At 48.3% G+C, this 24,922-nt stretch overlaps 1 protein-coding gene across 1 annotated transcript in view; it reads left to right on the top strand.

The window, feature by feature from the left end:
• Positions 1-24,922, top strand: part of AOPEP (aminopeptidase O (putative)) — a 1,648,611-nt gene that overhangs the window by 125,992 nt on the left and 1,497,697 nt on the right. Inside the window, exon 2 of the mRNA XM_085632907.1 lies at positions 1,250-1,344. The gene's annotated coding sequence lies outside the window, so the exon portion shown is untranslated. The remainder of the gene's footprint in view (positions 1-1,249; positions 1,345-24,922) is intronic.

Here is a 24,922-nt window from a genome sequence, read left to right as displayed (position 1 = left end):
CTACTACAAATTTTACTGGATGATTACTAACTTTGTTCATAACTGTCTGTGCTAGCAGCGTCAGTCAGGTTACTTCAGTTGTGTTTGGGCGAGGATCGAACATTTGACGGCGGTCTGTATGACTTATACCTGTTCCTATATACTGTATATTTTTTGAAAGCCTCACTATTTCAATACATTCACTTGTATGGAGCACTCTTCCTCTCTTAGTCAGCAAACTCTTTCGACAAATATGTCCTCCTCTCGCAAGGAATCCAATCCTGTTGCCCCCGTAAACGTCATAAGAAAGAACCTAATTCGCCTACCAAGTCGCCTCTACCTAAAACTATGGAGGATCTTATGGAAGAGATAAAGCTGATTAATCCTTTCGTCATTGAAACTAATGCCACCCTTCAAAAGCTGGATGAGAAATGGTCTAGCTTGGATTCAGGAATGTCTGCTGTGGAACAAAGGATCAGTGATACTCAAGACGTGATACCTCAAGTTGCGAATATGTCTAAAGAGATAGAACACCTCAAGATGCAGATGGAAGATTTAGAAAATTGCAATAGACACAATAACCTTCAAATTTATAGTATTCCTGAGGGAGAGGAGGGGTCATACATGCTTGCCTTCGTCAAAATTCATATTCCTAAAGTTGTTGGTCTTAAGGATGGCACTACTCTCAATTTACAGCGTGCCTATCGCATCGGAGCAAAAACCAGAGGTTCATCTTCTTCATCGTCAGTAAACTGTCCCAGAGGGATAATTGTTCTATTTTTGGAGTATACTGAACTATTAATGGTACCTTCAGCGGCAAAATCAAGAAAGCAGATGTTATGGTCACGTCAAAAGGGTTTCATCTCACAAGATGGGGCCCGTGCCACTGCTGCTCGTCACAAGGAATTTTTCCTCTTCGCCCAGCTCTACATTCTATGAATGCCAGATACGGCCTAGTTCATCCTTGCTTCTTCAAGGTTACCTACAAAGAGAGGTCCTACTCTTTTGATCGTCCTGAAGACCTGAGACAGTTAATTTCTCGCCATAAGGGAGGCGAGATGGACTTTGGAGGGCCCTGAGCAACATTATCGATTTGTTTTATGTTTTGTCTTCTGAGATAAATGCCTTCTATTCAATTTTTCTGTAGATACATGTTTTGCTTGTCGTTATCTTTATGTTTGTTATTGTTGTCCTTTTTCATCATTATGGCTCATTAGCCTATTTCAGAGGATATTTCATTATGTGACTTTATCCTTGTTTTTCTCCGCAGATGTTCCTTTCCTGTGTTGACTTATTCCCCAGATGCCTCCCTGTTCTTTGCCCTCTGGTTCCATTCCCAATGTTCATGGTTACCCCTTGCATGTGGTAAGCGTTGAACTTTCCATTGGTTCTCATGGCAGTATGCTGTTCCCCTGTTTTAATGTTCATAATTTATCTTATTTGTGTTTGATATGAAGTGGGTCTTTCCAGATTTGTTCTCTTATATTAAGCTCCTTTTTCACTTATTTTTATTTTTTTTCTTTTTCTACTCAGAGGTTTTGGTTGTTCTCGAATATCTTGGCTGGTTTGGCTGTCTGCCTTCTTACGCGGCTTCCCCATGTTATTTTCTTCATTCTGGATACCTATTCGGTCTTTTTGACTGAAGTCTTTTGGCTTCTAGTCAACTGTTCATTCTCTATCTCTTGTTTCTTCTGCTTTTTTCTTTTCTCCTCTTTCCTTTTCTTGCTTTTTTCCTTTTTCACCCTCCCTTTTGTATTTTCTGAATTTGTTTCTCCTTTTTCTCCTATCACGCACTTTTCTCACCTTTTCTTTTTGTATTCTCTTATCTTAGTTCAGTTTTCCTTTTTCCTTTTCTCACTCTCTGATTTCGTATTTTCTTTTTTGATTGTATCTTCATTTTTTCTTACTTTGTTCTTCTATTTTGCAATCAATATCTTTTATTATTCATATATTTATCTTTATGCTCATTTACAAACTTCTCAATGCATTCATGGTTCGTTTTTGGTTGCCTTTATATTGACTATATAATTTGGTGGAACTATCTAATATTGCTATTAGTATTAATGCCTCTTTTGTCTTGTAATGACTGATAATATTTGGATCATCTCATGGAATGTAAAAGGATTACATAATCCAGTTAAGAAACAGCGGGTACTTACCCATCTCTCTAAACTTCAATGCAAAATTGCTATGCTACAAGAAACACCTGAGAGTGATGTTAATTCCCTTAAAAAGCAATGGGTGGGTCATGTTTATAGTTCCCCTTCCAAAGACAGGAAAAATGGTGTTGCAGTACTCTTTCACAAATCCTTATCCCTTACGATAGAAAAAGAAGAGAAGGATGAAGATGGTCGTTGGCTCCTTCTTCATACTATTATTAATGGATCCCATGTTTCTTTACTCAACATCTATGGCCCCACAGGCATTGATTCCCAATTTTGGCAATCCATGTCCCACACTTTTCATGCATGTTCTAGTTCTAACCTTACAGTGGGTGGTGACTGTAAACTGGTCATGGATCCTTTCACTGATAGGAAATCCGCTTTTAGGTACATCCCCAATAAAATGCAAAAAATGTTTGCCAGGACCATCCGTGCAAGAGGCCTAGTGGATGCCTGGAGAATATTAAACCCGGATAGTTTAGAGTATACATTTTATTCCCCCACTCATAACTCTACCTCTAGAATAGATTACATTTTTTTAAAGCCGCACCTCCTTTCCAACCTTCTACACGCAGAGATTGGCTCCATTTTTATCTCTGATCACGCTCCTGTTTTGATTAGTTTAGACTTTCCTTCTTTACCTTCTAAATCTCGTTGTTGGCATTTTAACAATTATCTTCTTAAAGATCCCTCCTTTCTAAGCCGCTTTAAAGATTTTGTTTCTGAATTCTTTCTTCTTAATTCTACTCCTGATATGCCCTTTCATACTGTCTGGGATTCCTTCAAAGCAACAGCCAGAGGCTTTATTATAGATAATGTAGCTAGCAAAAAGAAAAAGTATCGCAAAGAATACATTTTTCTGCTCTCTTCTATTAAAGAATTGGAACATGCATATTTTTCGTCTAAAAAATTTCGACACCCTCAAGACTTTAGCCCAAGCAAAACTCAACTTCAATAGGAAATCCACGGAAGAGGCCTCGGGGACGTTGCTTAAAGTGAACTCTAAATTTTATGGTGGTCGCAATCGAGCTGGTAAGCTGTTGGCTAACTACTTGAAGGTTAAATCTCAAAGATCTAGAGTAGTTAAGATTATTGATGATAATGATATTCCCCACCTTAAGGATGAAGAAATATTAACGTGTTTTACAGACTTTTATAAGATCTTTTATACTCCGGAATCTTCCGCGTCTGACGCAAATCTGGACTCCTTTTTTGACTCACTACCTTCCCGCTCTTCCCCTCTTTCTGACTGCTCTATTTTGGAAACAGATATTTCTCTTTCAGAGAATAAATCTGCTTTGTCCATGTTTCCCAGGGATAAGGCTCCTGGTCCTGATGGTCTCACTGCTGAGTTCTATTCATGCTTTTTTTCGGTTCTTCTGCCTCATCTTTTATCTCTTTTCCAACATTTTGTTCTTAACGGCGAGGCTTGAGGCTCTTTTATTGAAGCTATGATTTGTCTCATTCCCGAAAAAGATAAAGACCCATCCCGATGCGCCAACTACTGTCCTATATCTTTGATTAATCTTGATTGTAAGCTATTTGCCAAGTTATTAGCCCTTCGTATCAATCAGGTCCTTCCTGATTTAATCAGCTCTGAACAAACGGGCTTTGTTAAGAGAAGGAATATTTCTGATAATTCTAGAACTTTCCTCAATATTATTCATCTTGCATCTAAGAGTTCTTCCCCTATAGCTGCCATAACCCTGGACGCGGAAAATGGTTTTGACCGCGTCCATTGGCTTTTCATGATGCGCGCCCTTAAATGGCAATGCTTTTGATCCTTCTATTTTATCCCTTATTAAATTATTATATTCCTATCTGACCGCTTAAGTTTTCGTTAATGGATCTCAATCTTCTTATTTTCCTTTACAGAGGGGTACTCGTCAGGGATGTCCTCTCTCTCCGTTACTTTTTATCATTTCTCTTGAGCCCTTTCTTCACTCCTTACGACACTCCCCTTCCTTCTGTGGCTTTACGCACAAATCTGTTGAAATAAAATTTACTGCTTATGCAGATGATATTATGTGATATATTTCCGATCCTTCTACTTCTATGCCTGCTTTTACCGAACTTCTTTCTTCTTATGCGTCCTTGTCAGGTTATAAATTGAATTTTTCCAAATCTGAGGTGCTTCCTTTAAACAAGTATTGTTTAAGAAGTATTTTTGAGGGTATTGATTTTAAATGGAATACTAATAATATTAATTGCTTAGGGATTAAATATTCTTCTACTCTTACAATCTTACAAAAACCATTCATTTTAATTTGGAAGAGGTCTTATCAAAAGTAAAAAATATGGCAGATAGATGGTCCCCCCTTTTTTTGTCATGGTGGGGTAGACTAGACACTATTAAAATGATGTTGCTTCCCGTTATTAATTTCTATTTATCCATGTTACCAGTTAAACTACCATTGAAGTTTTTTAAAACCCTTAATGGAATTTGGAGCAAATTTCTCTGGAACGGCCGGAAGGTTCGTATTTCTTTGGCCCTTCTCTCTGCCCCTAAAGATCGGGGTGGTGTCCATTTTCCCAATTTTCGACAGTATCACTCTTCTTTTCTACTTCGCCAAATGTTACCATATATATCTACTTCGGGAAAAGCTCTCACTTCTGTATGGCACAAGTTGGAGGAATCTCTGATCTCTCCTTTTCCTTTTTCTCTCTTAGCAAGTTTTACCCATCCTCCTCGCTCTTTTAATTATCCAACGATTTCAAAATTCATTTAAACTTTTCATCCTATTAAATGTAAATCTCATACTTCCTTACAGATATTCTTGGATTCTTCTCTTTGACATAACAAAAATATCAAATTATCCAATCGCACTATTTTTTGGAAAACATGGGTAGCCAACAGGATTTTTCAAGTTAAACAATGAATTCAGGATTCTCGTTGTCTTTCCCTACAAGAGGTTCAGTCTGCATTTGACCTACCGGCATCTTCGCTGCTTAGATACGAGTCTCTACGATTGCTCTTAACGGATCAGCTTTCTCTACTTTCTGGACCTCCTCTTCCCCCTCAAGATCCTCTGTTAGAACCTTTATCTACTTCCCCTTTCAATAAAGCCTCCCAAGTTTACAAATACTTACATTTTACTTCTCCCAGTCGCCCTAAAAGTAAAGTTGAGCTTTTATGGGAATCTGATTTACAACGCACCCTTTCTGTTCATACTTGGAACTCCATTTGGACACGCATACACCACACCTCTTGTAATTCTAGCACCACTCAGACCCTTTATTATTTTTATCATAGACTATTTTTAACTCCATTATCACTTTTCAGGTATAGTTCACATCTTTCCCCGAATTGTTGGGTATGTCCTTCTACTCCCGGCTCCTTTATGCATTCCTTTTTTCTTTGCCCTAAAATTGCCCGTTTTTGGACTAAAGTATGTGAATCAATCTCCTCCATTTGAAATATAAAATGTTCTTTTGACATATACTCCATATTTCTGGGGAGTAACTCTGCAGAATGGTTTGGTTCCCGCAGGGTGGGTATATTTGTGGACCTGTTAATTGCTATTGCCTTTCAGGTAATTAACTCTAATTGGTAAGATGCCTCTAAGGTTTCCTTCTCAGCCTGGTGAAACCTTCTTTCTTATCACCACAGACTGGACAGAGCTTCTTCCACAACTTCTCAACAACTTATTCGTAAAGAAGCCTTCTGGTCTCCACTTACTAACTACTTATATGCATCTGCTTTACGTAATCAAGAGAGCTCTTTTGTTTATGAACTACCAAGAGTACTTTATTCTTTTATTTCTATTTTGTTTTCCTTTATATGTCACATATACAGTTATTACTCTGTTTTTGAAAACCAATGTGATTATTATAGATTACTGTTCCAATATAATATTAGATGAAGATACTATTAAATCTCCAGTTTCGTTTCTCCTTTCCATTCTTTTCCTTTTCTATTTCATTTCCCCCTTCTCTGTTTTTTCTCTTTCTTCTTTTTTTCCACTCCTTCTTCTTTAGACTTTCCTTTCTTCTGAAAAAATTAAAAAATGTAAAATGCTATTTATTTTTCAGGTTCACATTTTATTATTGCTTTTTCTCTGTGGCATATCTTTAGATTCATGATAGATTTTTTACAACATTTATTCCACCAATTTATTTATTCAGTTGCTAATCTAATGCTACTTGTTTTATATGCATTGTTGTATATCGTACCTATGTTTCTAATTACTTTAATAAAGCTCTTTAAACTAAAAATAAAACAAATTCACCACACCCTGTCACAAAAAAGCTATTTGGAGAAGTGGGCAACTATCAAAATTACCAGTAAGCATTACCTCCTGTAAAACAAAATAAAGCACTCGGGAGAGCACGTAGAAGTCTGACATGTGATTAATTCAAAAAGAACATTCAAAATAAGCAACGCAATTTCCATTGCAACAGACCAGAGTGTCGCCCTTGATCAGTCCGAGCCGGTAATGCTAAAATCCATACATTTTGGAATTATATTTATACACTGTCTCTCAATATAAGAGAATGGAAGGGATGGGACATGATAGAAATGATATTTGTAGATACCAAGATTAAGTGCCAAGTTCTTCTCGTGGAAAGAATGTGCGAAGGCCTTTGAAAAGGGATACAGATAACACTAACAAAAGCTTATTCCTCACTTCATTGTGCCAACTTGAGATCTTGGCTACTCTTCACTAGAATTGTGAAGTAGAAATTGTTTTTGTACAACATGGCATAACAAAACAAGAATTAATTTAAAATGTGTGTAAGTGTGCAAGGATATCAAGGTTTTAGTGTCCCTCAAAAAGGCACAAAACAAAATTGCCATTGATTAATAAAGTTCAACTGTGTAGATTAAGGCATAAATAGGAATTTACATTGTCAAAGTACACACTTCAGCAGTTAAGGCACATGTGTAGATGAATTCACTTTTTAAAGACCCCCTTTTTTTCCAGGAGGTGCAACTCCTACAGAAACTCAATAGCAAACAAGCATATTATTTAACTTTTACATTCTTCATTACCACATTCTTCCTTATCCTCAAATGTACTGAGCGGATAAGCAGGGGCAATAGCTTTATTAAGGACAACACAGTGCATGATGCACATAATACATTTAAATAGAATATAGCATGTTACATCGCATGCTATTACATCGCGTTCCTTTACAATGCAGTCGTTACAACAACCGAGTTGTAAAGGAACGCGATACCTTTACAACGCAAGTCATTAGATCGACTTCCTGTAGGGGGTGCACTGAAATTAGGAATAGTATAATTTACTATTCCAGCTCCAGCCTGCGCAACAGTAGGGAAGGTGTTGTAATAGTAACTTATACTATTCATTAGGTTAGAGCGCCCCCTACAGCATGTCGATCAAATGACTTGCGTTGTAAAGGGATCGCATTCTAACAACGTGGTCGTTGTAACGACCGCGTTGTAAAGGAATTGCGATGTAATGACTGCGTTGTAAACGCTATCTCCCATTTAAATAACACATATAAAGGTATTATGATCAGGATGATTGCAATCACTATTTCAAATATCTTAATTCCCAAATTCCCAATTATGGCTGACAACCAGGTGCCGCTCAAGTTGAGATCAAAACCATTTTGAATCGCATGCAGACACTAGCCTTAATGCAGGCTATCTTGCTGTTCTATTTGCAAACTTAGGGAAATGCTAGTGGTGTTGGCCGCTTCTTTCAATATTTCAGCATTGCGTCTGGTCTCTTGGATGGCTTGTTCTGCACCATAGTTGGGGAATAGAATCGAGAAGAATCTGTAATTTTTGGAGACCTCGCAGCACCCCCACTGCCTTTGGAGAGGGTGAACAACAGAATGTTTGATAGCAGGGATGACGTAGCCAGAGTAACAGATCCTGACCCACTCTTGCAGCCACCAGAGATAAGCTTTCGATACACAGATGAATAGAGGTTATTCTTCTTGATGTTTACGTTTGTGAAACACTATACCAGCAGGAAGACGGTGTTCATTAGGAGGTGATTTAAAAAGTATAGTCACTACAACAATGTCACACTCACATAAACCCAAACAGACACTGTGGTTGGCTGCTCTGCAGTGCTCACAATCCAGACTCCCGTTCTGCCATGGCAGGATGAGTGACATCAAAACCCCCCTCATGGCCAATCTTATCCTAACTGACCGATCTGGATTTATACCTGGCAACTCTACCTCTAATAACATGGGTACCCTGATTGCTTCAATGCAGAAAGTGATACGTGAAATAAGTGCCATATCAGTGCTGGTTGACGCAGAGAGGGGATTTGATTCACTAGAATGGCAGTTCTTGTTCGCATTTCTGTAAAAAATGGGCATTACACCTATTATTCTGTATTTCATCAAATTATTATAGAGTAAACCAATGGCCGGATGCGTAGTAATGGCCACACCTCCCTCCCGTTCTGGGTGTATAGAGACACACATTTAGGGTGTACTTGTCACCTCTCTGTTTTGTAATCGCTTAGAGCCCTTGGCAACCTGGCTGAGAGAAATGGATAAACATAGTGGAATCATTCCTTGCAGACAAGTCTTACTCTCCTTTTATGCTGATGATATCATGCTAATTTTCAAGAATCCAGAGGTAACCTGAATTAAATTATATGTGATGCCTTTCAGTTTGGGGAGTTTTCTGGAGGCCATACTAATTGGACTAAATCGGAGATGGGGTCGGTTAGAGACTTGGGATTACTCATTAACCAACTTAAACATTTAGTGAGACAGGATAACTATGGTCCTGCCATATACACGATTGTGGGTCAATTGGGATTAAATGTTCACACTCGATGGCAGGTAGAATTTCCTTAGTCAGGTTTCTTTTCCTGTTCATTAAGATCCCTTTCCTATCAATTAAAGCTTTTTCCAGGTTCTCCATTTGCCCTTGATCAGTCTGATCTGAGGCTGTACAAACCCCAGACTTAAATGTGACAGCCTAGTATTGTCCTATGATAAAGGTGGATTTGCAGTCCCTGATCTCCAGGTATATTATCACCCAGCTCAATCACATTATGCAACCTATTAGTATAATAATAAACGTGGCATCCCACATCTACCAGTTGTGATTAGATAGGTGGAATATGACTACGGATATCACTACGAAATGAGCTAGACCTGTGCATCTCATACATACAAATAAGTGCACTTGTCGGTCCATTGGAACCATAACTAGCAGGGCCGGTATGACGCAAATGTATTTCCCAGTGCTTGGGATTGTTAATAATCCAGGGATTTCCCCAACCCTATACAAGGCAGCCATTAACATTATAGGTCAACTCTACCCTAAAGGGAAGTTCATAACACTGGACCGGTACAGACAGAATTGGAATATTACAGATCTTGATATTTTCGCATATTTGTGTCGTCTACGTGCTGTCTCTACACTGTAGCCCCTTTTCCTAGACAAACTGGAGGACTTTCCTCCACTTTCCCAGATGACTAAGACTGCCAGACTGAGGGGTCCATTAGTATGTCAGGCGGATCGCCACCGCCAGCATGGCGATGCGATCCGCCCGACATAATCCCCCGCCCGCCTCCCATTTCCCCCCTGCCATAGCAGTATGGCGAGGGGTACCGCGGCGGACGGGAAGACTGTCTGCCGATTTTAATATGGTGGCGGTGTCTGCTAGACACCGCCATCCATATTTGCATGCGGGCGGGGAACAGCCTTTTGCCGACACGGAAAGGCATGCAGGAATCACATTTGGGGGCCCGTTGCGGACCCATGAAGTTAGGGGGGGTGGGGGGTGCACATGGGGGGTACCTATGGTACCACCCTGCATTTGCAAATGCACAACATGCATTTTTGGCATTGCGGCGGGTGATGCTGAAAGCACTGCCCGCTGCAATGTTAAAAATGCAGGATGCAGGATGCGCCCACCAGTGTGGCGGGCGCATCCTAATCACCCCCACGGGACCGCCGCACTTATGGCGGGTGGTCCCTTTTACGTCAGGGTGGCGGGCGGACTAATGATGTCCTGACTGTCTGGATATAATGCTTATATGGTATGTGTATAGATTGCTGCCCTTCGTTTTCAACATTGCACATTTGCACTGGGAATATGACCTTAATGAGACATTGGAGGTCCCCCTTTGGAAATACTGTTGTTCCCAATGGAAACCAATCTCTATCAATGGCAGGCACACGCTCCTCTACTATACATTTCTAAATCATCTGTACTGTACACCAGACTCTCCACTACAATGAATCCTAATCAGTCCTCAAAAAGTACAATATATAATGTGGATCCGGGCACACTTTACCACTTGGCATGGGGATGCCCCCTATTAAGGCTTTTTGGTCAGCTATAACATGTTCTAGCCAAACATTCGTTGATGAGTGCTTGGATCAAATGCCGTCCCACCATAGATCTCGACTTAGTTAAAAGACACCCCATACAGTGGAGAAACTAGAGAAGGGTCTGCTGAGCAACATCCGGTTATATATAGGCCACAGGACATATGGGTACCCCTTGGAAATTATTTGGCTGGGATGCAGGGGTTAAATGTTTATGTATAGGAGTGATCGAATGTACTGTGTCTGGTTTCTTCAGCCCTCTGTCCTACCATACGTTACAATCCATCAATGACTTTCTAATATCAGTCTAGCCCTGTTACTCAAGTCAGAGACTAATTAAAAACTGCACTTACACACAAAGCCAAGCCTAAGCCAGAGATTGTAAAATGCTTCTACAAAGACCTATGTTCCATCTCTTTGAACATATACAACGTTAAACAATTATATTTTGCATGACAATGTCCATGAAACCTACATGCACTTTGACATTCAATTATATGTCTGTGCAATGCACTTTCTGCAATCAGTTGTATGTTTTTGTGTTTTTTTGTATTCTAAAAACCTAATTTAAAAAAAAAAGATTAGTGGCATTAGGTTTGTTTCGTTTTTTCTGGCATCTTTAGGCAGTCTCTGGTCATGACTGAACAGAGCAAGGCAAGTTTTACTTTTGCAAAGGGGGACTCTGACCAATGGCACTGTACCCCCATCCCCCCATGGATGAATGTAGATCCAGCAGAAAGAAAGATTCATTGTTTTTTTTTTTTTTTTTTTTTTTTTTGAAACCGTTTATTACAATCTCAAATATATACAGGTATGGGCCTACAACCTTCCGGCCGGCCGCTAAAGTGACAGAAATAAATGACATATATACAATAAGGCACTTGGCGTTACAGAGACGCTAAAGCAGGAGGTATCAACAACGTGGGCCACATGACTCTGAGCCCACAATACGGTTTCGTTTTATACAACACAACAACATAAAACCACACCCGCAAGGCAACCCGAGAGCGAAAGTGACAACATATGCTCCTCAAATGGGGGGACCCCAACCATACACTAAAATCGAAGGAGGGGAAGGGGAATAGGTCCGGGACTGGGAAAACACTGTGCCCGGGATTGAGGGAGGGGGTCATCTAGGGGGACGGAGCTGGTGAAGCGGGAGGCAACAATGGCGGCTCGCAAATACCCCCGCGGTAGGCGTTCCAGGGGCCCCACACCTTCAGCCACGCCCCAGGCTTACCCCGCGCCACATACACCACCTTCTCTCGGAACATGCACCAATCCATGTGTTCTTTCCAGGCCGACACTACCGGGGGCCTCTGGGATCCCCACAGTTGAGCGATGTCACGTTTAGCAATCATATAACCCAGCGTCACCCATCGCGTCTGCGGAACCGAGTAGTCGGTCGGTTCCCACACATTCAGCAGGCATCTCCTCGCTTCAGGCACCAGCACGACATGCGTAACCGCTCGCAGGACCTCATGTACACCACGCCAGAATCGCTCCACCCTCGGACATTCCCACAGAATATGTAAAAAAGTCGCCAAGGCACCGCACCCACGCTTACACAGTCCATCCTCGGCATAGCCCATACGCAGAAGCCCTGGCCCCGTCATGTACACCCGGTGAAGTATCTTAAGCTGGACGAAGCGAAGGCGAGCCGGGATGGCCACCTCCTTCGGGGAGGCCACCGCGGAAATCCAGTCCTCGTCGTCCAGCTCCAACCCATCGGCAACCCAAGCCTCGCGGAGCCCAGTCAGTAAGCCCGAGCGGTCATTAATCAACTTCTTGTAGATGAGGGAGATCGTGCTGTCTGGAACGTGGCCATCTAGCACTCTATCCTCCAGTGGGGAGGACTCCGGGATGGCGGCCACGTCTGGGAAGACAGAACCCAGTGCGTGACGGACCTGCAGGTATCGAAAGTATTCACTGCCCTGCAGCTGAAACTCCGCCTGCAGTGTCTCGAATGTTTTGAAGCCTCCCCTCGTCCAGAGGTCCCCCACTGTACTAATGCCTATCGTGTCCCACCTATCGAAGCCCTTCGAGGTCCATAGGGAGCCCAACCTCTCAGACGCATACAACGGTGACGCCCGGGTCAAACGGTCCTTCCATCCCATAGCTGCATTGGCCGCGTGCCATACTCGCACCATGACACGCGTGGGTCCCGTCAGGCGGGAATCGGGCACGCTAGTGTAGAGCGCTCGATTGTAATCGCCACCGGGCAGGAGCATCTTGTCCATTTCAAATGCCGGGTTTAAGGCGGGCCCGTAAAGGCCGTGATTAATTGCAGCTAATTGGGAGGCCCAGTAATACCGCTTAATATCCGGGAGGGCAATCCCTCCGTCATACCACGGGAGCGTCAACTTTGCCAGGGCCATACGCGGCCTCCCGTCCCAGAACAGGCGGCGCTGCAAACTCTCCACCTCACGGAAGTAACGCGCCGGGACCAGGTCCATCGAGTTCTGGAGAGCGTACAGAAAGCACGGTAATGACATCATCTTGAACAATGCCGCCCGGCCGAGCGGCGAAAGCGGCAAGCGCCGCCAGCGCGCGACGTCCTCCTTCAAGCGCTGGAGGGGGGGAAGCAAATTCCGCTCGTAGCGGGCCACCGGGTCCAGCGTAATATAGACGCCCAGGTAACGAAACCCCTGCGAGGCAATCTGGATCGAGCAGCCCCGCGGGAGAACAGGAGCCTCCCCGGAAAGCACATAGACACAGGATTTAGCCCAGTTGATGACAAGACCTGAGTTACGGCCGAAGGAGCGCAGAACATCGACCAGGACAATCAGTGATTTACGCGGGGAGGCTAAGTACAGCAGGATGTCGTCGGCGTAGAGGGACACGCGGTCCTCATACTCAGGGGTCCAACGGAGACCACGGATAGAAGGGTGCCACCGCAGCCACTCCGCCAGGGGTTCCAAGGCCAGTGCAAACAGGAGCGGCGACAGGGGGCAACCCTGTCGCGTGCCCCGTCCCAGCACGAATGGGGCCGAGACTCGACCATTCACCACCACCTGCGCCAATGGGTCAGAGTACAACAATTTGACCCAGCTGATGAATCCCGGGCCAAATCCAAATTTCGCCAACATCGCCCAGATGTACGGCCACTCGAGCGTGTCAAACGCCATGGAGGCGTCCAAGGACGCCAAGATGGCCGGCTCCCGCACGAACGGAACACGCGCGAGCACCCCGTGCAAGCGCCGCAGGTTAAGGGCCGTGTTGCGATGGGGAATAAAGCCGGACTGGTCTTGGTGGACCAGATCGCCCACCACGCCGACCAGCCGGTTGGCAAGCACCTTGGCGAGGATTTTAGGCTCCGCATTTAAGAGCGAGATCGGCCGATAGTATGTAACCCGGTCTCGCGGTCTCCCCTCCTTGTGGATAACCACGATGGTAGCTAGACGCTGGTCCGGCGGGAGGGAGCCCCGCGAGTGGGCCGCAAGGAACATCGCGCGGAGGTGAGGTGCCAGTACATCCGGTCGCAGCTTATACAATTCGATAGGAAGGCCATTCGGGCCCATGGCCTTGCCCGAGGCGACCGAGCGTATGGCGAGGGCGATTTCATCCGAGGTGGGAGCGGCATCCAACGAATCCCTGTCCTCCACTGAAAGCGAGGGCAGCGCGATGTCCCGCAGCAGGGCATGGGAATCCTCCTCCGAGCAGGGAGAGACCGGAGAATATACCTCGCGGAAATAATCCGCGAAGCAAGAAACAATGCCGTCCGGCTCAGTAATTCGTACACCATCCATCCTCTCAATCAGCGGGACCACACGACTAGCTCTCTCCTTCTTATCCAACCACGCAATCAGTTTGCCAGCCTTATCACCCACATCGTACAGTCGCCCCTGTTGCTCTCTGCTAAGGCCCCTGGCCGCCTCCGTGACGAGGGCCCTATAGGCCGCCTGTTTAAGGTGTAGAACATGCAGCGCCGCGTCAGTCACCCCACTCCCCAGACCACCCTCCAATTCAGTAATTTCGGCCTCCACCCGGGTCACCTCCTCCTGTGCGCGTCTGCGGGCATGGGAGATAAAGGAGAGGGCCTCCCCTCTGAGAACTGTTTTGAAGGCTTCCCACAGGGAGATAGCCGACGGAACGGACCCCACATTCTCCTCAAAATACCGTTGCAATGATTTAATCAGGTCAGCACGAATAGTGGGGTCACGCAGGTACCAAGCATTGATTGGGGCTACCCTGCCCTCTCCCCTCGGGAAGACACCCAAGTGCAACAGGAGCGGGGAATGATCTGAAATACCCCGCGCCAGATGGCGCACCTCTCCCACCCTCCCAGCATAGGCCGCAGGGACAAGTACATAATCAAGCCGCGAGAGGCTACCATGGGCACCCGAATGGAAGGTGTACTGCAGCTGGGTGGGATGCTTTAAACGCCAGCAGTCCACCAATCCCAGTGTGTCCAAAAGGCCCGCTAACCACGCCTGTGCCCGGGGGAGGTCCCTAGGGGGATGACGATCCATAGTCCCAGAAGCCACCGCATTGAAATCCCCCCAACCACCAGAAGCCCCCCCGGGAGGTCAAGGAGGCGGCGTCCCAGATCTGCAAAGGTGGTGGACTGTAGCCCCGGTGGGACGTACACAGAGACAAAGACAACTACCTTGCCCTCCATCCTCCCCACCAAGACAGTGTAGCGTCCCCTCTCATCATGGCGCACCTCGTCTATTTCTAGCGGGAGCGAGGTCTTGACCATGATGCCCACCCCCCGCGAGCCTGATGTGAAGCCCGAGTGGGCCACCAAGCGAAAGCCACGGCGATTCATGGCACAAAAGGAGTTACCAATAAGGTGTGTCTCCTGCAGAAAGACCACATCAGGCGAAATCCGTTTCAGATACTGCAGGACCACACCCCGCTTGATCCTATCACCCAGCCCGTTAACATTCCAGGACAACAAAGTCAAATCCCTACCCCCCATCACATAACGAAGCCATCATTTGTCCCCCCCAGAGCATCTCAAAAACAACAATACAATAACGGGTTTGCCTTGCGGTAGAAACGAACCACACCCCACCCCAACCCACCCAACCCAACAGAACTCCCCCCACCCTGCACCCCTGCATGAGCCCAAACAGCCCCCCCAAAGTGCAGTGTGCCTGTCGCCCCATAGATAAGAAAACTAACTAGTCCCCCAGAGGAGGAGGGAGATCCCCCAAGAGACCCCACACGACCTCCACAGGAGGGGAACTTACCCTAACAGTCAATAGTGACAACAACGCAGTCCAGAGCAAGGCCTACCATTAGTCCCTCAGTCCTGATCCGGCGGGCCCTCCCCACCAACCGCACCCCCCCCACCCCCCCGGCCCCGATCCCCGGGCAAAGTGTCTAGCCAGTCCCCGGCCACCTCGGGTCGATCAAAAAAGTGCGTGTGGCCATCCACCTCCACTCTCAGCTTAGCTGGAAAAAGCATCGCATATTTGAGATTCAGGTCCCTTAGGCGACGTTTAACACCAAGAAAGCTCAGTCTCTGCTTTTGGACAGCCGGAGTGAAGTCAGGATAGAAATTGATGTCCATATTGTCAAGTTTGACCGGCCCTTGTAGCCTGGAAGTCTGTAGGATAGCGTCTCTGTCCCGAAAATTGAAGATCCGGGCGATGAGAGGCCTCGGAGGGGCTCCAACCTTAGGCCTACCCCCGGGGACCCTGTGGGCACGCTCCACCGCAAAGAATTTACTCAGCCCCCGAGGCTGGAGATGGGTGAGAACCAGGTCCTCAACAAATAGATCCGCCGCCTCCGCCTCGCGTCCCTCCGGCACCCCGATAATGCGGACGTTGTTCCTCCGGGCCCGACCCTCGGAATCCTCCAGCCGACGATTCATCAGGGCGCTCGCCTGGCCAAGCCTGCGCACCTCCTGTTGGAGGGCCGCCACGTCCGTTGTGAGGCCCGTGGTAGAGTGGGCCAAAGAGTCGACCCGGTCGTTGGTTTTAGACAAATCAGCCCTCACGAGGCCCACATCCACGAGGACCGAGTCAATCTTCTGCGCCAGAGTGTCGAAGCGCTGGTCCACCGAGGCCTTCATCTCGGCGATGGCGCCCATGACGTGTCGGAGGGTCAGGTCCGTGGGCAGAGCGGAAGCATCAGTCGGGCCCGTAGGGGACCTACGCGGCGCCTCTGGGGATCCCTTCTGGAGGGTGTAGCGGTCCATACTGTTGGATTGCTGGGCCGCGCCACGGCGGGTCGATTTTATCTTAGCCCGATCGCCATCTTGTTTTGTGGACATGGTTTCAATCCCCAAGACGAGTCAGTCTCCTCAAGAAAGGGGGGGGCCGACAATCCAGTTCAAGGGGTCCAGGGGGGAGCGACCACCGCTCCGCAGGACGGACCGCAGCTGGCGGACCGGCAGGGCACCCCAGCGAGACCACACCACCGCACACCGCCCCGCAACCCAACCTCGCCTGGCAGCAAGGAGGGCGCAAAAGCGAAAGTGAAAGTGCGGGGTACGCGAGTCACCCAGCCTTGCCCGCCGCTGTTGTTCACTTTGTGTCCGGATCGCCCCACAACTCCAGTACGGGGGGCCGGTGTGGAGAAGGCCGCAAACCTCAATCGATGCTCCTGCCGGTGTCCGAGGTCCGATTTAAAAACGGAAAACGGGCGTCACCTCTGCTCGGGCTCACAAATACAGTCCCCTCATCTGGGACAGGATTCTGTCAGGATTTATGCAGGAGGTCGCAGAGGTCCTCGGGAGCCTCGCACCTACGCGGCCATCTTGGTTGCGCGCTAGGCTCCTCCAAGATTCATTGTTTGATGGTACTTTTCAAGCAACAGCACATGGAAGTTATTCACATACACGGAGCGACGGCTTAGCTCGTGGACAGGTTTAGTATACTTGGGTTTCTTGATAACCAATTCCATAGCAATGATGTAGCCCACCAAAATCCAGAGACTGAGGGCAATAGCACACCTAGTAGGCTACTGAGGGACCCAATACCTAAGAGATGGCCGCTTACCTCAGGCAGAGGTGGTAATGATGATGGGTGATGGGCGCAGCACTGCACAGCTGTGGAGGTGCTGGTGAGGAAGATGAGTGCTGGAGATCCTCCCCACTAGCAGGTGGCAAGGCAGCAACAGAAACAGCTCCAGCAGTAGGCCCCAGACCACAGCTTGATGCAGGTCCACTGGTGGGCAGGTCCAGGAAGGATAAATAATCCCCCAGAGGAATTAGGGGAATTATATATTGGAGAGTGACCGTCTTGCATGTGACATGTGGGGTGAAGGATTTCACCTCCTTGAGGTCTGTTATTGATCAGAATTCCCATTACTGCATTTGGGCCAGGAAGAGTATGGAATACTATCCTTTACCATAGAAACTCGACTGAATGCTGCTTTCTTTAAGAACACCTGAAAGCTTTATAGGAGGGCTTCCCAATGTGTTGGACAATGAGGCACTGGGGTTACTCTGAAGTTGTCTGGTGAAAAGTCTGAGAATGGAATCCAGTAACCTGTTGGATTGTCTGAAGGACCCATAAGTCTGATAACAAACTATCCCAAACTTCCACAAATTTTTGTAAATGAGCTCGAACTCAACTGTCTTTTGAAGACCCAGACAGGGGATAGTCAGGACTTTGGAGTAGAGGCAGGAGTTCAGGTAATGGCTGAGGAAAGGGATTTGTCAGACACAGCGGTCTCCCTCCCTCGATCCCTCACTCAAAGGGGCCTTTGGGGTCTGTTGTTGGACCAAACACTGTGGGGATCTGAAGCCTCTGCAAGAAGAGCAAGGTGTAGGCACGAGTTTTTGGTCATCTGCTAATTTCTTCACTGCTTTCAAGTTCTGGTCCAAACAGCTTTGCTCCAGAAAATTGGATGTGCATTAAAAGTAATGTTTGAGGGCTATCTGCTCTCCAAGGTCTCATCCAAGATGCCTTTGTGCTGCAAACGTGGAATCCGATTCAGCTGCTGTGGCAACTAGGGATTCGAATGATATGTCAGAAAGAAATGTGACTTGTTCCACTAATTACAAAATCGGGATACAGTCAGCTCCCTGTTGCATGGTGTCTGCTAAGGCCTGCAAATCTCCCAAAAGAGACTGTGGTATGTATGTGGCATATGAGTTAGACCAAGCAGCAAACTTTGAGGCTGCATAGCAGCGTTTCACTGCAGTTTCCACTTTCTTGTTCACAGGGCTAACAGGAGAGGCATCCTCTGAAATAAAACAGTTCTGAGAGGACAAGCATGCCATCAGGAGCCAACTTTTTTGATGAATTGAAATTCAGCATTAAATCCATGTAGGGTACATCTACTAGGCAGAAATCTTGGGATTTGTTTTCAACCTCTTTCCACTGTCTGGACAAAAGTTTGCTGACAGCATTATGCAGGGGAAGAATTTTAGGTTCTTCCCTTTGATATTTTTTAAATAAATCATTGTTTTCCTCTGAAGAGCTGTGTGCCTAAGCAAGTTTCACTTTATGCTGCAGATTGTCTTCCAGATCAGTTACCTGACAGCATGCTCTTTATGATCATCAATCAGCCTGAACATTTGGCTGCCATCCAACTTGCTTTGCCGCAGGCCCCTCCTTAGCTTGTAGGTCAGTGGCCACTGCTTTATCAATCACAGCATGTAGTGTAGTTAGATTTGGTAAAATAGGTGCATCAAATTCTCCCTTTGTTGTTCTCTGCATTAGGAGAGGCAGCCTCAGTAGGTTGCAAGTGTTTGCGCTTAGTAGTGCACTACCTCAACTCCATTCTTAACGTAATTCCTGCCTGTAACACAAGCAGTGTTATGTTATGTTAATAAAACTTATAGAGCGCGTGAATACCCGGAGGTGTCTTGGCGCTAGGACTGCGATTAGCCCAGACAGAGCATCTAGTTCTGGAATAGACAAGTTTTTTGCCCTTTTCTAAAGATGGTAAGTGAGCGTGCACTTCTGAGCTCCACTGGAAGCATGTTCCAGAGTTTTGCAGTGCCATACGAAAGGCTTCGGCCTCCCCAGCTTGAAGACCAGATCCTCAGAACTTCCATGAGTCTAGCGCCCGTGGAGCATAGTTGTCTGGCCGGTTCATACCAGGCAAAGAGATTTCTGAGAAAAAGCGGTCCTGTATTGCTCAGTGCCTTGTACGCTAGGCATAGCCACTTAAATTTTATTTGTTGCACCACCGGAAGCCAGTGGAGTCTTTGAATTTCCTTGGCAACTGATTCATGCTTAGGGACATTCAGAAGAAGTCTAGCGGCTGCAATTTTCACAGTCTGGACCATTTTCTGGAAGTGCTTCTGCATATTCAGATAGAGTCCATTACAGTAGTCCAGTTTTGACTGTATTAGTGTGGTTACAACTGTCCTTCTAGAGTCGGTGGGGATGTAAGGTAGAATCTTCTTAAGTTTCTTTATCAGAAAGTCGAAGGCAGACACAATGGCATTGGTCTGGTGAGATAAGGTTAATTTATTATCAATCAACAACCCCAGGTTTTTTACATTCTGCGCTGGTTTCGGCAGGTCACCCATCTCCGCCGGCCACCACAGATTGTCCCACCTGGGTTGCACTGTACCATTTGCTTAGATTTACTTCCTGCTAGGGCTATAGAATCAAGATCTCGCTGTACCCAGTCTTGCAACACCACCACAACAAGAAAAATAAGCACACTGTGGCGGTCACGTACCGGGACACCTTCATGGGAGCAGCATATGGCCTCATCGCATCGGCTGTATTCCTCCGCATAAAGCCTCTAGAGCTGGCAAACCTAAGGGAGAAGAAATACAAAGTAGACATTATTGTTGCCCCAGGCTCATCCACTCTAGCCCCTGCAAATGAGCAGAATTGAGTAACTATGGCAGACTCCATATAGGCATTTAAAAATATTAAAAGAAAAACTTACATAAGATGGGATTTCCACTGTCTTACCCACTCAAGACACAAAAAAGCAGGAGAGCTAAGCTGGACATTCCCTTTTCCCGTCCTGTGGAGGGGCTGGTTACTCTCAGTTGATGGAAGGATTGGATTGTTATCATGCATATTTTTGGTTTTAGCTTGGCTGTGTGTAACTGCCTGAGACCGGGGGTGTGGCAAACTGGTTAATGAATGTGACCAGGCGGGCGGAGAGAGAATGCCTAGGAGTCCACCCAGTGTAGAGTCAATCATTCTGACCGGATCCTATTTATGTGCATCCAATTCGCACTACAAGTTTAAATATTTTTTGTATTGTTTAGTAATAGAAACTGTTGAGTGTTTTCAAATAGTCCTATATATCTAGTTTGCTTAAATAGATCTGTAAGATTGCATAAAGCTAGCATACGATAATTAACAACTGCGATTTACACAGGGTAATGCAGAAAATGATTGGGAATGCCTCCGCGCATGTGCGTATTCATGTTTTTGTGTATGCACTGTCTAAATGGCGACCAGTGCAACTCGAATACATACAAGATTGTGTTTTCCTATATGTGTTTCAGAGAACCTTGAACACGCTAATTTTTTGTTTCTGTTTGTTGTTTTAACTATTTATTTATTAGTTTGAATGTTTTGGGTCTCACTTCTGAGGTGGACAGACACCTAAATAACCAATCAGATGGTTCTTAGCGCAGTGTGCTCTGCTAAGTGAGGATGTGACTTGGCAATCTTTGCTCTCACAATGCGTAACCACTAGACCGCAAAAGGTATCCAAGCCAAATTTTTTCCTCTTTCCTCACATCTTGAGGTTTTTAAAGGTGCTCAGGATTTTGAATTTCCCCTAAAGGGAACAAAACAAAATAGCTCAAATATAGCAACAATTGGGGGGCGTGGCCAGGCGCCGACTGTGATGGCCGCCTGATCCCGGAGCTCCGCCGGGGCCGTTGGTGTCCCTTGTAACATCCGCTAGATATCCGTGCTGGGAGATCGACTTTGGGATCCCCCCGGCTTCCCCGTGGCCCGGTGCCCACCTGGTGGCTCAGCTGACTCCTGTGGACGCCGCGCGGCGCTGGGAAACGGCCGCGACGGGCGGCAGCAGTCCGGCGTTTCTCCTCTGGAGCTCCGTCTACGCTCCTGGCGCCACCCGAGGCCCCGGCTTGGGCCTATACAGCGATGCGCCCGGAGGGGTGCAGGCGAGAAGGGGAGTGAACCCGCCGCGGCGGCGGCCCGCTGCTCGACCCTTGGCACACTGGAGGCAGGATTCCGACGCCCCGAGGGCGGGTGCGCTCGCCCAGCGGGGGCTGCAGCTGAGAGGACGCCCGGGGCCGGGAGAGAGGCGGCTGCATCGTGCCTGGCCATCGACGGACCGCAGTGAGTGCCAGAGTGGATCGTGGCTCTGAGGGGCCCTGCATGGCTCGCCGGGCGGAGGCCGCAACTGTGGCTGTGGACTAGCCGCCTTTTGGTGTGTGACAAAGCGCCTCGCGCCCGGTGACTGGACTGCTCGTAGGCGGCGAGGGCCTCCGTGCTGGTCCCTGGAGGGGGCCTGGGGACCGCGGACGCGCCGCGCAAATCGGGTTGGAGCTGGCACGGATCAGACGGTATTCAAGGGCTGCGGCAGGCGGGGGCGCAGCCGGCCCACTAGCTAACCGCTACACCATGCGGCCTAAAGGCGGCTCCGCGACCCAGACCAACAAACTGGACCAATACACCGTAGCCAAGGCGCCGCCGCAGCTGGAGGGGGCCGCGAAGGAGGCCGCAGGACCGGCAGAACCATCCTTGACGTCCATAATGGCTGCAATCCAATCCCTGGGGGCCAACTTGGAGACCAAAATGGACAAAATCACGATAGAAGTTAACCTCCTCCGAGCCGACCTGGGGAAAACCGCGGACCGGTCCAAGGCTAACGAGGTGGACATAAAGGCCCTGCAGGATTCGGAAAAGCGGCTCGAGGGCAGGGTGAACGACCTTGTGCATCAACATCGGCTGATGGCCCAGCGGCTCGACGACCAGGAAGGGAGGGCCCGGAGAAGCAACATCCGCGTCGTAGGGGTGGTGGAAGGCCTTGAAGGGGACTGCATGGAGCTCTTCCTAGAGGACCTGATCCTTAGGCACCTGAAACCCAAATGCCTCTCGAAGCTCTTCACAATCGAGCGGGCGTACAGGGCCCCGATCCCGCGGCCTAGACCTGGGGCCCCACCACGGACAATTATAGCCAAAATACTGAATTTCCGAGACTGGGATGCAATCCTCCAGGCGGCAAGACAGCACGGTGATCTACAGTATGAGGGGGCCATGGTCCGCTTCTTTCCTGACTTCACGCTACAGGTCCAGCGAGAAAGGCGTTCCTTTCAAGGGGTCAAGGCGGCGTTACGGGATCGTGGGATCCGGTACATGATGTTCTTTCCCGCCAAATTGAAGATCATCTCTGGTGGCAAATCCGTCTTCTTCACCTCCCCGGCTGCTGTGCAGGAGTGGCTGGACGCGGACGCGACGGCGGAAGCTTCCCGGCGGGACGACGATCGACGGCGGAGCACCGGGCACCCCTCCCCGGGGTCAGCTGCAGAACGTGCAGAGGGTGGTGAGCTGAGTCAGCGGTCCTGGCGTTCCAGATCGAACAGCCGCCGTTGGGACACACCCAGGGACGGTGCAGGTCGATGAGGCCGCGAGGGCTGGAGGAGGACGCCGGACTGTAAAGTATATCTTGGGGTTCATTTGCATGTGGGGTTGTTGGGCCACGAGACATTACGCCTGCCTGGCCCTTTCGGGGCTGGCTCCAGTTTATGTGGGGCGCTGAGGCCTGCGGGGTGACATACACGGGGACACCATGGACAGGCGGCTAGGAGGGGGCTGGCCCACGAACTTCCCTAGTCGGGTTTCTCCCGGGTTCTCCGGGGTAGGGTTGGGCGACAGGCGCTCTGCTAATTGGGGTGGTGGGTAGTTCAAAGCCCACGGAGCAGGGGGCAGGGAGGGGGGGTCTGTTTAGGTACGGGGGGTAGGGATGTTGGGGCTGGATTTGAAGGGGGGGGGTGGATTGCACTGTTTTCCAGGGTTGTTCTATTTGCTATTTGGTGCGATTGTGGGGAGGGAACCAGGGAGGGGCGGGAATTGGGGATCATCTGCGGTCACACGAACTATGTCAGCAAGCACGCAGCCGGGGTAGTGGGACGGAGCACCCTGACAAGGCATGGCTATGGTTAGGAGATGGGAGGAAAGTTTAAAGGTCCTTAGTTGGAATGTCAATGGTTTGGGGGACAGGCTCAAACGCACTATAGTCCTACAATTTATCAAACGGCACCAACCAGATGTGGTGTTCATGCAAGAAACGCACTTGATGGGGAACGTATGCCATGCCCTGAACAGATGTGGTTACACTCTAGCAGCACACGCAGGTTTCACCTCCGGCTCGCGGGGGGTGGGGATACTATTGCGTCGATCATTGCCCCTCCACATAGACCTCATCAAGACTGACCCGCAGGGCCGCTTCACGGCTATATCTGGGCGGTGGGAAGGCCGTACGATTAACCTACTCTCAGTGTATGTCCCGCCAGGCCTCCAGGCCCGGGCCTTCGCAGACCTGGGCACACTCCTCCTTTCACTTCCAGAGGGTCAGCTGGTACTGGGCGGGGACCTCAATGCAGTGGCCTCAGGCTCCCGAGATAGGCAGCCCCCCAGAGACCTGCCCCAGGGGCATGGGTGGCTGGCGGACTTTCTTGAGGCCTTCGGGCTCACGGATGTCTGGCGCCTGCTCCATCCCACTGATAGCAAATTTACGTTTTTCTCAGGGGCGCATCACTCGTTCTCGCGACTGGACTACATCCTCACCCTGCTGCAACAGGATATGGTGGTACTCGAGGCAGAGCTCCTCCCTAGAGGCATTTCTGATCATTCACCGGTCTGGGCCCACATCACATTTGGAAGCGGTCGGGTGGGCTTCTTACCCCCAATAAATGCCTGGCATCTGAAACATGAGGCCACCAGGAAGCACATCTCCACCTCCATCTCACGCTACTTCGAGGAAAACGCTGGGTCGGTCGACTCCCCGGTCACCCTCTGGGAGGCATTTAAACCTGTGGTGCGGGGTGAGGCGCTCTCGGCCATAGCGGCCAGGCGGCGGGAACAGCGCCAGCAGGTCGCGACACTGGAGGCAGAGTTGGAGGTTCTGGAGCGGGAGGCGCCGGTAAGCGGAGACCGGGAGGTCAGACACACAATGCAATTAAAGGTGGCTGAATACAAAGCGTTGGTGACCCAAGAAGCTCAGACCATGACTAGGCACCGGCTGGGCAGAATCTATGACCAGGGCGACAAAGCCGGGAAGCTTATTGCCTGGCTCGAAAGGAAACAACGGGCCGGCAGGGTGGTGCCTGAGCTATGCACCGACTCCGGGAGAGCGATTACAGAGCCCCGGGAAATAGTCCACCAGTTCGCCGCGCATTACCAGCGGGTCTACCAGCGTGAGTCGGATCGGCCGGAGGAGGACTCCGTGGACCTCCTTACCGATATCCTCATGCCCACCCTATCGGAGGCAGATCGCGAGGCCTTGGATAGCCCGCTCACCGAGAACGAGCTGCAGCGAGCGATAGGGGACCTCCGCCCGGGTAAAGCGCTCGGCCCCAATGGGATCCCAATTGAGATTTATAAGCTCCAGCCGGACGTCACTAGTAAGCACTTGAAACGCA

Source organism: Triturus cristatus, chromosome 2_1 (assembly GCF_964204655.1).
Source record: "Triturus cristatus chromosome 2_1, aTriCri1.1, whole genome shotgun sequence".
Lineage (NCBI taxonomy): Eukaryota > Metazoa > Chordata > Amphibia > Caudata > Salamandridae > Triturus > Triturus cristatus.
The sequence above is the reverse complement of the archived record's forward strand: the minus strand, read 5'-3'. Positions and strand labels throughout refer to the sequence as shown.